At 35.1% G+C, this 14469-nt stretch overlaps 1 protein-coding gene across 1 annotated transcript in view; it reads left to right on the top strand.

Annotated features, from left to right (window-relative positions):
- The first annotated feature begins 5407 nt into the window (after positions 1-5407).
- Positions 5408-14469, top strand: part of LOC126966086 (NFX1-type zinc finger-containing protein 1-like) — a 50505-nt gene continuing 41443 nt past the window's right edge. The window contains exon 1 of the mRNA XM_050809961.1: positions 5408-5601. The gene's annotated coding sequence lies outside the window, so the exon portion shown is untranslated. The remainder of the gene's footprint in view (positions 5602-14469) is intronic.

Below are 14469 nucleotides of genomic sequence, written 5' to 3'. Positions count from 1 at the left end.
GCTACTCCGCCATGCCCATCCACACGATCTTCTCTGAGACATGAATAACCACGAATCTTACATAAAGATCCTGGTTTCAACCATGTCTCTTGAAGAGCACAGATATAAGGTTTATATTTATTCAATAAATAAATAAGATCACTTTTTTTAGGAGTGATGCTTTGACAATTCCATTGAAGAACTTTGTCCATTATTTGGTTTATAAATTTGAGTAATTGCAGAAACTAATAAGGCAGCGTTGGACGGTGAAAATTCATTTGATAGACTAAGAGATTTTATAAGAGAAATAATTAAATCAATTACTGAGGATTCCAAAGGATTTTCATTTTCTTTGTTAATTAATGCACATCCATTAGAGGGTTGGGGAATATTAAAATCCCTTAAAATTTCTTGGTGAGCAGATTTGTCATATCCTTTGCTAAGTGTAGGTGGAGGCTTTGGTTTAACAAAAACAGTTTTTTTATATGAAGTATTGTTTATAGCTTTAGGTGTTGAATGTTGATGCTGGGTTGGAAAAGTATTAGGAGTGATGTTAGGTGATGAGAGTAATGTATCTGCATATGAAATTCGAGAGACAGATGGATGTATCTTTGAAGCTTCTGAATAGGAAATACAGTTTTTAGCCATTGATTCCTTTATAGCTCTTTGTCTTTCATATTCTAAACATTTTTTTATCAGTTGCAATATGGGAACCTTTACATAAACAACAAGATATAAAATCATCTTGAACAGAGCAGTTATCACCACTATGTCCTTGACCACATCTAAAACATCTTGGTTTAGATCTGCATTGAGATTTCACATGACCAAACCGACAACAATTGTAGCATTGAATAGTAGGATATATATACAAGTCTACAGTAAGAGAAGTGTAGCACATATATACTCGTTTAGGCAAAAACTGTCCATCAAAAGTAAATACCACAGACTCAGTACATTTAAGATGGTTTTGTCCATCAATCATCATCTTTCGTTTTATTCTCCAAATTTTGATGATTGGGCCACAGCCAATAGGAACAGAAACATTATCTTTTATTTCCTCTTCAGACCACTCAGCTGGTACTCCTCTGACTATTCCTATTCTACTCACAGAAAATGATGGAATAAAAGCCTTATATTTTTCATTTTCTAAATTTTTGTTTTCAACAAAGTCATTTGCATCTTGGTACTTAGAAAAAGAAATAGATAACCTATTCCGGCCTATCCTTTTTAAACTTCCATTCACAATATTTTTAATAGAATTTCTTTTGAGAAAACGACCAAATGTAACTGGATGTAAAGTAACATTATCATCGGGAGATGAATACTGTTTCTGAATGTGTACAACAAAAGGAGCAGCATCTAATGAGTTATATAACAGCCTTGCAACAGGGGGCTGTGGCTGTTGTGGAGTGTCTGTGTTATTTTTTTGTATGGTCTCTACTACTATAGAAGAATTATTGCAGGAATCGACTTTGGAAAGAATTTGTTTGTCACTAATGTCTACACATTTGCAATCACTTTCCTTAATATCCTTTTTATCACCACCGTGTTTTCGTCGTCTTTTATTACAGTGTCTGCATATTCTGGGTCGAGCTGACACTCTTTTACGGCCATTAGATGTCTGAGACACAGAACCATCTGTATCCATCGTGCTACCTTCGTCATTATTAGATATTGTCACTACATGACCTATATCAGGGGCTGTCCCCCCAGGATCATCCGGGGGGTCCATCATATCATATAAAAGTGAAGAAGAAGAAGACTTACCAATAGGATGAAATTTACACAAATTAACACTTTAATAAAAACTAACTACTAAAATATATACAAACTACAACTTATCTGATCAAAATATCCAAATATTTACATGAAATTTAAAAATAAAATGAAAAATTATTAAAATTACGTGCGACCGATCTTAAGTTTCCCGCCCTTTTTTTCCGATTAGGTACTATAAAACCTCTATTTCTATGGTCAAAACCAAAGAGTAAGTAATTCCGTTTTGAGATATCTTTTTTTTGATGTATTTTATGACCTGGTAACTAAGAACTGACTAACTTAGTATCCCGTAGCACGAATCGGGAGGTAAAAAATTATGCAGAGCTTTAGTCCACGATTATAATGATAACACGCATGTTATTACAAGGTAATGCACTGTTTTCAAGAAAATGTATAAAAACAATTCCAACCTAAGACGGGTAAATCATGTAAGTAAAACTGAAGATAAACGCTGTCATGGCACCGGGAGGATAAAAACTTGTCAACAGTTAATTTAAAAAAAAATCTGGGATAGACTAGACGGCTTCATCATCTATTATTTTTAGACTCAAAACCCAGAGATGTAAAGCCAGTAAAAAAACAATAATTATCTTTCTTTTATTTCCTTTAATTTTTATTCCGTTTTCCTATAATGCTTATACTTTATTCCGTTTCTATCATAGTTGTAGTTCTGTGTTTTATGAACATTTTACCCGTTTAATGGCTGTGATTTTTTCGTTATTTTCTTGAAAACTGTGCTAAATTAGTTAGGTTAGGTTTTATGAGAACAGTTAAAATAACACACGAACCGAGAGGAGAGGGCCGTGGCAGCGGCCGGTGAGTGCCAGAAACGAATTCTAGGCGTTTCCCTGTCCTTCCTCACCAAAAAAAAAAAAATTCCCAGACCTTAAAAATGTCATAATTTGAGGTTAGGTTGTAATGCTTTTTTCTCGTAACGGTGCGTTACCTTGTAATTAGAGCATTATAATCGTGAACTACAGCTCTATCAATTACAATATTTTTTACACAAATAAAATTGAAAAAAACAAAAAAATTTATAAACGATACTGGACTCAGACCCACGACCTCCGGCGTTCCGTGCCGGTGCTCTAACCAACTGAGCCAACCGTTCGCGTGTCGTATCGTTATAAAATCTTGTATGCTTTGTTCAACTCTCAGGTTGTGGTTTCATCTACAGGATCTACTGTACAGTTGATAACCTGCTCAACCCCAATATTTGCATATTAGGAAATTGTCTTGAAATGTCGCTCTTGTAAATCTAAACAATTTGTTATGTTTTTAAAGTGGTAACCCTGCGGTTGTTCTTTTGTTAAAAAAAAATTTTTGTTGCATCACTATGCATTCTAATGTAATTGAAATTATTCGTAAATTGCATTTAAAATAAAAAGTCGTAATACCTAATCTATTTTGAAAACGACAACCTAGAAATTCAGTGAGCTGTATGAAAATAAATTCTCATTTAAAGTATGTAATTTACCTATGAAATAAAATATTTTTGATTTCATTTGATTAATATTGATAAACGGTCATGGATAGTCGTAATAGTAAACGTTAAATCGTGGTCGGAAATATACTAATTTAAGTAAACTTTGTTAAAACTTTACTAAGAAAAAAATTAAGTACACTCAGATGGTACACGACGGCAAGTATATATAGCCATATACCTGTGGAAATTGTGAAACTATACCGGTCATCAACATCAAGATATCATCTTACTTTATTGAAAATACTCCAATTATTACCACACCATCCTATAACTATCTAAATCCTCAAGATACCATTTCCATAGAAAAGATTAAGGTCACAGATAATGATTTATTGTGCATGAATTTGAAACAAAAACCATCCAACAACAGTATACCCAGTTTCATTTGGCAAGATCCTTATATTGATTTCTGATATATATATATAAATACTAGGTCGATTACATTTACGTACCGAACACACTCCACTTGTATCTATTTTCGAACCGAATACTGGTATTCCAAATATGACTGCCAGCCGAATGCAACCATGGGATACGATTTTATCCGCATACAACTATGACATCGAGTCTAGCGAGAACTGCGTGGCTTGTCATAACTACCTGTTGTCGTAAATTAAAGCAGGTATGAGGTTATTCCTGAGCAAACTTATTTATAATTAGGAATAATAAGGAAGCAGACTGTCAGGGATCCTATTTTCAAGTAGGATACTAACTTATATAGGTGACGGTTGGTGATGGCCATCCGTATGATATCACCGGCATGCAGCCTTATCATAATAGGAAGCTTAACTGTATGAGGAACTCAGGTGTATCAAGTGGGTAGTTTCTCCCGTCACGCTGCGTCTTACCACTACAGGAAAGTACCCAAATTAGGATTGGACCACCTGTACTAGGATCTCTCTGAAGAACTCTTTTAGTTGTGGGGTCGAGAATAAATAGTATTAGCTTACTCTTACCTCTTTTATTGTAACTTGATGTTTAGATATTTGAATTTGAGGCCAATGGTCTTGCTCTCTTGTTGTTAAGCCTGCTCTGTGTGTCCTGGGGCCTTCAAAGAGAAGAAAGAGAGGGCACGCTTGTTTTTTTTTCTCCTTTTTTTATGAAATAGGAGGACAACCGAGCGTACGGGTCACCTGATGTTAAGTGATCACCGCCACCCACATTCTCTTGCAACACCAGAGGAATCACAGGAGCGTTGCTGGCCTTTAGGGAAGGTGTACGCGCTTTTTTTGGTACCCACGTCGTATCGTCCCCGAAACATCGCACAGGGAAGCTCATTCCACAGCTTTGTAGTACGTAGAAGAAAGCTCCTTGAAAACTGCACTGTGGAGGACCACTAAACATCCAGATGGTGGGGATGATATCCTAACTTGTGGCATGTCGTGGGATCCAGCGGCAGGAATCAGGTTAAACAGCTTTTTGGAACACTCCCCGTGATAAATGCGGTAGAAGACACACAATGAAGCGAAGTCTTTACGCAACGCGCAAGTGATCAGCTGTTCACCGAGAACTGGGTCCCCGATAATTCAAGCTGCTCTGCGTTGCACGTGGTCAAATGGGTGGAGCTGATACTGGGAAGCGCCAGACTCGAGATGACAGCAAAACTCCATGAGTTGCCGGACCTGCGCTTTGTAGAGCGCTAGGATGTGAAGTATTATATGGATATAGGATAGAAGTATTGCCGTGCTCTATTATTGACGCCCAGTTTCTTCGAGGCCAATTTGGATTTTCCCTCCAGATGGCCACGGAATTGGCGATCGCTCGAGATTTCGAGACCCAGTATTCCGATACTAGGCGAGGCTTTAAGGGAAGTGTTGTCGAAGAGCGGTGATACGACAAATGGGGTGTTTTTAGTGGTAAAATTGTTGTGTAGTACTTCCTAAAGCTTTTCAGTTATACTAATATAACAATAATAATTAGGTACCTTAGGAACTTTTGCTCGACTGCTAAATGGACAGTACTAATACATTAAATTGTATTATTGAATTAATTTATTTTAGCTTTTTTCCGATAAGAAATCAAAACTACAAAAAAAATTGTCTATGCTATGTAGTTCCCCGTGGTAATAGACAATACAAATGGAAGTGTCAAGTGAGAGACTGACAGATATTGTTACATTTATGTAGTATAGTAACAGTTTGTAGGTAGCTACATAATTGTGTACTCTGAAGTCTGAGTTTGACTTTGAGGTGCAAGATTACCACTGAGCGGCACAATTCAAATACCTACCTATTACATATTTGGGTAGGTATTGAGTTAGTTTGATTACATATTGTGCGTGAAATGTGAATATCTTCTTTGGCACCGGTGGATTCGAATAAATAAGCTCAGAAGTACCAAGTAACATCTCACAGGTAAATATACCTAGATTAAAAGATTATTTCTAGTATCTGTCATGACCGCTACTTAAAATACCTATTCCAAAATATAGCTCCATTTGCAATTACCCCATGCAAAGAGGTCGAAGAGCAGACTCAGTTTCTGAAATCAGTTTTGCAGTTACCTGATTTTTTTTTGCCGGTTTATATAATATATATAAATTGGCTATACTCACTCTTCATGTGTGTTCTTAAATAATCTAATAATCCTTTAGGAATTAATAGAAACTTAGATAAAATTCCATTCCATCCATTCTTTATTTTTAAAGATTTAATTGGATTTATTATTTTAATTTTTATTTTAACTTTAAATAATTCGAATGTAAAAAAATATTATAATTAATCTTGATATTAAAAAATAAAAGCAATTAATGTTAAATTATTGTTAAATAAAAAATTAATAATAATTCATTTAGGGAAAAATAACGACTAGGACTTACTGGACGGCGACCTCACTACACCCACCCTGATGAAGGACCTCCGATTAGTCTAAAACCAATCAAGTACCAACTATAACTCGCGAGTCGACCGATTTAAACAAATAATGTTTATTTATAGTTCTTTGTTCTCACTTAGTGCGCCTTACTCTTGCATGGTCTTGACTCATTAGCAATTTGAAAGGGTGATAACTCTGTTATTCAATTATTATTTAAAAAGAAATTGTATTCATAGTTTCATACTTCACTGGAGTCACATTAACCTGTAAGTACCTGCCTATTGTATTATAGTATGTAATGACATATTAATCTTGTTAAATAAGATTATCTGTTGCAGAATTTATTAATGCACTAAAACTCAGTAGATGATATGTGTTCTATTTCTACACCTACCATTGTTACTTTCTAGATGTGGTATTGAACCTGTTGAACTCTTGACCGCTCTGCTTCCAGTGTGATATGCATAGTTGACTAAAAGGTCTTCAATTGACATATTTAACCAATGTTTCCTGTGCTGATAGCTTTTTTTTTCTGATTCTTTTTACTATTTTACAAAATCGGATGCACTCCGATCTCTAATCTCTCCTTCAAACTGGTGTTGCTCCAATAGTTTAAGAGCCAGTGTAACTTATAGTACTTATAATAGCATACACCATATTGATGCTAGGCATACTATTTCACCTGCCACACAAGCGCATACTCCTTCCTTAAAGGCCGGCAACGCTTCTGTGATTCCTCTGGTGTTGCAAGAGATTGTGGGCAGCGGTGATCACTTAACAACAGGTGACCCGTACACTTGTTTGTCCTCCTATTCCATAAAAAAAATTAACTTTAAAAACATAATTGCTGGTTATCTGCCATTTTAATAAATATTAGGTATATATATATATATATATATATATATATATATATATATATATATATATATATATATATATATATATATATATATATATATATATATATATTAGTTATTTATAACTTTATTTATTAAATGTCAAGACACTTTCAGCGTACAGTTATAATACTTCCTTTGTAGTACTAATAAGGGTGTATAATATTAAATCGTTCAATTTTACAGGGAATGATTGTGAATTGTTAGTCACACATTAAAGTCTTATACAAATGATATCTTTATAGAAATGAACAAAGGGGCTACCAATCTATGAACTCAAATTTTTTATATTTTGTTTAATATTCTTTTTCTTTACTAGACTTTTTCTTACATAGTCAAGTTTAGTTCTGACTTGTGTAATTATCAGTGTGTATATCGTAATCACCACGCTTAGCAGGCAGGTTGGAGATTTCAGTAAGTGTTGGTCCTTCTCGGTAGGATGCTGCTGAACATCCTCCGTTCTATGTATCCTTTAGTCGCCTCTATTATGACACCCATGGGAGGAGATGGGGTGGTGCTATTCTGGTGCGACACCACACGCACACAAACTGTCAGTGTCACAATTTGTAAGATACTAGATACAAATTTTATAATTATTTTTTCCAGGTAAGTAGGTATATAAGTTTCTAATGACTAGCTCATGTTGACTAGTAATCAACCTCCTCAAAACCAGTTTGATTTGAATAGGTGTCATTAAAAAATTCTTAATGAATACATGGTTTATACAAAGACCTGTATAGACGAGTGGTTAGCGATTCTATCTACTAAGCTAGAGGTCCCGGGTTCGAATCCTAGTAGGTGCAAGCATTTATATGATGAATATGGATGTTTGTTTCCGAGTCATGGATATTTAAATGTATTTATTTATGTTTATATGAATTTATGTATGTTTAAGTAAGTATATTGTATTAAATATATCATTGTCTTGTAACCCATAACACAGGCTATATATACTTAACTTGGGGCAAGATAATTTGTGTAAAAAGTGTGTCAATATTAATATTATATTATTATTATAAGTTCCTTAAAGTGAGCTCATGTGGTACTCAAAAATCAAGTTTTTTTGTACTTAGTGTCTTCAAATAGGTCAAATTCAGTAGTGTGGTAGAATTCCCAAGTTCTTTAGCTATGTCGTAAAGATTGATATGTTGATCTTGCTCCACCTAATCAAAAATAGGCTTCATTTTATATGTAATAGGGCGACCAGAGCAAGGTGCATATTTGACATTAAAATGCCCGGATCGAAAACAGTTAAAACGATTTTTTTGTTACTCTTACTAACATTGCATGGGAGCAAATTCTTTTCGCGGCTTACGCGTGTTATCATTTTTTTTAAACTTTAAAATGTATCGAAATTCATTAGGTAAAGAAAAACAAATGAATAATGGCTGGAAACAATATTTTACTGATTAGTTATGTTTTTAAATGTAACCTTTTTAATGTTATCAATATCAGCCAGATATACAAATAGTACAGTCATAGGGATTTTAGTGAAAGAGAGAAAAGACTTCACCCTAATTATTTCCAAAATTCAGCAGGAAACAGGTTTTGATTTTGAGATAGATGATGAAACCTTAATATTTTGTATTTGTGTGAATACTATTTATTTATTTGTGTTTTGTTACGCTTTTCCTTCGTTACTATTTAGTTCTTCAACTGTCCGTGTTATCTCGGTTTTTTTTTAATGAAATTAAGGGATGAGACGATCAGGACGTTCAGCTGATGGTAATTGATAAGCCCTGCCCATTACAATGCAATGCCGCTCAAGATTATTCAAAACTCAAAAATTCTGAGTGGCACTGCAACTACGCTCGTCACCTTGAGACATAAGATGTCAAGTCTCATTTGCCCAGTAATTTCACTAGCTACGGCGCCCTTAGGATCGAAACACAGTAATGCTTACACATTACTGCTTCACAGCAGAAATAGGCGCCGTTGTGGTACCCACAATCTAGCCGGCATCCGGTGCAATGGAGCCTCCCACTGGTATGTTCATAATAATGCGCTGACCATGCGTCTGGCATGTAGGTGTGCCCACTGGTAGCCTGGGTGGCGTCGGCGATAAGGTTTTTCAATATGAGTGTTTAGTGTTTCTTAGAATAAGCTTTGTGTGATGTTAATTAATTTTAAATTGCAGCGAACTCTGCCAGAACTCACGTATTATATTGCAGTTATAATTAAATCTTAAAATAAATTTAAAAATAATAATATTGACACACTCTTACACAAATTATCTTGCGCTAAACTAGGCATAGCCTGTACTATGGCCACAAGACAACGATATATTCATTCTTCCAGGACTCGGAAACAAACATTCATATTCATCATATGAATGTTTGCACTTCTAGCCCTGGGTTCGAATCCCGGTAGGTAGGCTCAGTAGGCAGGGTCATTAACTACAAGGCTATAGGGGTCGTCTAAATTTATTATAACTCAGCTTCAAAAACGCAACGTCAGACAAAGTAGCTTTAAAATAGGCGCACATATTATTCAGACATACTCTTAGAAAAATTATGTCATCATGTCCCACCTCGACTTCCGTGCGTTCTGACAAAACAAAGAACTTCCATGTAACTACAGGTTTAAATATGTCGCAGGAATATTGTCAAAGCCGTGATATTACAATTTCACTAGTGATATAAGAAATAATTACACGGTAGATTGTCAATCGACTCCATTTCTTACAATTTAAGGGCCTTTTAGTTTTAGTTTTTAAAAAGGAGGACAAACGAGCGTACGGGTCACCTGGTGTTAAGGGATCACCGCCGCCCACATTCTCTTGCAAACCAGAGGAATCACACGTTGCCGGCCTTTAAGGCTGCAGAAATCAGGTGAAACAGCTGTTCGGAACACTCCCCGTGATAAATGCGGTAGAGGACGCATCATGAAACGATGTCTCTAGTCTCATGCATCGCCAAGTGATCCAGCTGTTCACAGAGCACTGTGTCCCCAACAATTCGAGCTGCTCTACGCGGTCAAATGGATCGAGCTTGATACTGGGGTGCGCGAGACCAGAGATGACAGCAAAAGGTACTCCATATGTGGCCGGACCAGCGCTTTGTACAGCACTGACATTGTAATGTCACGGGTACACTATAGTGATATTACAATGAATCTAGGTAGGTACCTATATTACAAATGCAGCGCGAAACATTGTTCCGTTGGTAAATTTTTTTTCATACGCATATTGCAAAACAATAATGGTAAACATTGGAGCGTATATGCATTTTTCCTTCTGAAATTATTGTTGAAATAGTAGTGAACAAGGGCCGATTTCCATGTTACAAGGGTTAAAATATTTTCTAAATGCACGTGGGGAGGAATAATTTTATTTTGTTCTATCGATCATGTCATTATAGCTTCAACCACTAAAAGCATGCACAGGGCAGTTATATAAGATAACATAATGGCTATTTCAGACTATCTGAAACAGAGAACCAGCGAGAAACTTTGTCGATTCCTCTGTATCTTAAATTTATACAGGTTACACTTAAAGAACGGAGCTCAAAAGCAGAGGCAGGTTAAATAAATATTTACATGGAAAGGAAATATAAATTCATAGGAATAATGAAGCCGAGTTTGCTTCTGGGAAGTGTAAAATGAGCCGTAGGAATACCATTACATTATCGCACACAGTAGTCGAGATACCCTTATCGCTTATGGCGGACGCGTCGAATACGTGTGTGTGGGCGCGGTTTTGCAACAGCGTGAAGGTAAATAATTGGTACCGCTTGATTACTCTTCAAAACAACTTTTAGAGGCACAACAAAATTACAGTACCTATGACCGCGAACTGTTAGCAATTTATATGGCTATTTCTCATTTTCGTAATATGGTTGATGAAAGAGAATTGATAGTATACGCAGATGATAAACCATTTACATTAGCGTAATCAAAAGTAGAAAAAAAAATTAAAACCCAAAGAGAACCGGATACTCTTGTTGTATATTAGCGAGTTTTTCAGCGAAATACGTCACGTCTCAGATCAATAATGCAGTTGCTGACACGCGCTAGTTAAGGGTGCTAACCCTATAGATTTATGCTTTGTCAGCCAAAGTAGAGCATAGCAACAAGTCGTAGGTACATTTACTTTACACGTGTAGAACCTTCTGGAAACAATATTGCTGATGTACCAAATTACTTTCCCACAGAAATTATTGCTGATGTACCAAATTACTTTCCCACAGAAATATGACTCTCTTTGTTAGAATAAGCAATATAATATAATAAAATATAATGTAAGTTTCCGTAAAATAAAGTATTCTGTGTTTAGTCTTAGCTCCGTAAACATTGTAAATCGGGTTTATTGAATAAAGTTATTTTTTTATAAAGTAACCATTCAGTTATTCCTTGACTGGCGCAGCCGGTAAGTGACCTTGTCGTTTGGGTCCTCTGTGCCATCGCGAATAAAAATTTTCGGGCAACAAAGCAGACTCCTAACGTTTGTTTTAACGATTAATCGGGTCAACGAACCAAAAATAAATTTGTCAAGAGAAGACACGGCGCGGAGCAAGCTGACCAGAATCACTGATCACAGAAGGAGAGCGGAGAAGCGGGTTATGTGAGTAAATCTTTTCACTATCCTGTCAAATTTCCTTTTCCTGGTGATCTTTATATGTGTTTCGTGTAATAATAGGGATTAGAAAAAGCCCGTTCAGCTCGTTGCATATATAATTTAGTTAGTAAAGTGATTAAAATCTCACGTTAGTTACTTTTTTTGTATTTGAATTTATTTAATAAATAAAAATGGAAGGAATCGTAGTTGTACCTTCGGAAGTTTTGAAAATAATTCCAGTATTCAGTGGAGAGACAAGACTCTTATCGTTGTTCATCCGCAAAACAGAATACATTATTAGTTTATATAGAGCAACTGAAGTACAAAATGAATATCTTTTTAATGCAATTACTAGTAGATTAGGCGGGGAAGCAGCTAACTTAATTGGTGAAAGAGAATCAATACAGACTTGGGTTGAATTAAAACAAATATTACAGGATCATTTTGGGGATCCAAGGACGGAGGATTGCCTTGTCCTTGAGTTAGAAAGTTTGAAAATAAATAGAGGCGAAAGTTATTTAGATTTTTGTAACCGAATACAACAAATAAGGAGTATTTTAATAGCCAAAATTAATGAAACTGTCGATGAAGCAGCTGTTAGGTTATCTAAACAAAATATATACACGGATCTTTCTATGAAAATTTTCTTGTTTAATTTGCCGAAATATTTAGTAAGGTTAGTGCGATTGAAAAATGTCTCAACATTAGAAGACGCATTAAAAGCTGTTCTAGAGGAACAATATTTTCAAGAAGTTTATGATCAAAAACAAACAAGGTCCACTCAAAGTAATCAAAACTTTCAACGGCGAAATATTCACTAATATAATTTTAATCAACGAGCATCGACAAGTACATACAATAACTCGCCGAAATTGCAACGGTCTATTAATAATTTCACCTCTCATCGTAATAAATAATTCACCACATTATGCATTTCAAACAGAAAATGGGAATAGGCCCCGTAATAACTTTTCTCTGCATAATTCATTACAATTAAGAAACAATAATAGGAACCAGAATAATCCTTTGAATCAAAATAATCCATCCTATAATAATTATAATACATTGGAACAAGCGAGGCCGCAGTTCCCACATCGGCAAAATGCTGACAACGCTCGTCGCGGCTCGCAACACGTACAGCCAACGCCGGCGACGGGATCAGGTTGCAATACCGATGTAACCATGAGAACAGCTAGTTCGAGACGTGTAAACTATACCGATTATAACGATAATGAAAATAATGTGTTACCAAGTACTTTTAATGATACTGAACAAGTAGGAAATTTTTACATAAGGGCTCCTACACACGAGAACGGATAAAATTAAATTGTAATATATTAAATCTCCCGCATACGTATACCAGAAATTAATTCTATCTTTATGATTGATACCGGTAGTCAACGCTCGTTTATAAGCCCAAAGTTAGCGAATCAATATTTTTACGACTTCAAGCGAAACGAAAATTTTGAAGTAGTTAGTGTACTCATGCTAGTAGTAAGCATAATGAAGTAGTGTTTATACCTTTACCTAGATTATTTAAAAGTGATGAATGGCACAAATTTTATATTTACTGTGTTGATGATAGGTATGACGGCTTAATTGGTAGTGATTTATTGACTCAACTTCACGCAAATATCGATATGAAAAATAAACAATTATTTACAAAGGGCACTTGCATACCGATTATTTATAGTCCGCCAATACGTGAAATTTATGTATTACCTCCACGTAGCGAATTAAGGGTCAAACTTCCAGTAAATTTGTTACACGGTGAGGGCATATTAAACTTCACAGAATTTACTGAAGGTGTTAGAATGCTAACAGCGTTAGTAAACTGTATACACGGTTACGCGACAACTGTTATTCAAAATTCCAGATTTGAGCAAATGGAATTAACAGTGACTTCTCCTTTTAAAGTCGAACAGTGCTCAGGAACTAATTCAGACTTTGATAGGGTAAATTTAAATTTTACTGATAAGTTTCATTATAACAGATCAACTATTAACAGATAATCTCTCAAAGTTAAGAGTAGATCATATGAATAAGAAGGATTTCGAAATTAATTATAAAAAAGGGTCACCGAACTCAAATGCAGACGCCTTATCTCGCGTAAAAATAAATACATTAAGAGCGGATAGTAATAATATCGTAAGTTCGAATGGCGGACAAATTAGGGAAATAAAGGTTAAAATGTTAGATAATGATAGCGAATCAATGCAAGTTAATATAGATGATAAAGAAACTACTAGAACTTTAGAAGATAAAAATGAAAGTGAAGTAACAATTTGCTTATCAGAATCGGACTCAGATAGGATGAGTATAGATAGAAAAGAGATTCCTGTCATAGACATATCGGAATCAGATGACAGAGCTACTGCTCACTCAATAACGAATAGGGAACATGAAGGCATACCAATTTTAAATGAAGCCATTGATACCAAACCTAGACAAATACTTATCTACATTTGGTATAAAAATGACATCAGTGTAAAAGACATTTCTAATAATAGCCAAAAAATAATTGAGGTTCACATGCCTGCTATTAATGATGAACATTTAGTTAAACAGTTTTTAAAAGAGTATATAGACTTTAAACAAAAGTATTTCATTTATTTCGAAGAGGAAATATTTAGGAAAATCTTTAATAAAGTAGTAACAGCTTTATATAAAAAAGGCTCTCAAAATTTAATAGAATGTACAGAGAGAGTAGTTAATGTAACAAATGAAGAAGAGCAAAGAGAGATTGTTATTAAATATCATGAGGGCAAAACTGTTCATCGGGGTATACGAGAAACATTCACAAAGCTTAGAAGACACTATTGGTGGTCTAACATGAAAGTTATGATTTCTGCCATAATAAATGCATGCGAGCAGTGTAGGAAAATGAAATATGATAGAAAACCCATTAAGCCCCCAATACAACTCGCTCAAACACAGTATATGCCATTTGAAGAAGT

Source organism: Leptidea sinapis, chromosome 9, assembly GCF_905404315.1.
Source record: "Leptidea sinapis chromosome 9, ilLepSina1.1, whole genome shotgun sequence".
Lineage (NCBI taxonomy): Eukaryota > Metazoa > Arthropoda > Insecta > Lepidoptera > Pieridae > Leptidea > Leptidea sinapis.
Note: the sequence above shows the minus strand (reverse complement) of the source record. Positions and strands in the feature narration are given on the sequence as shown.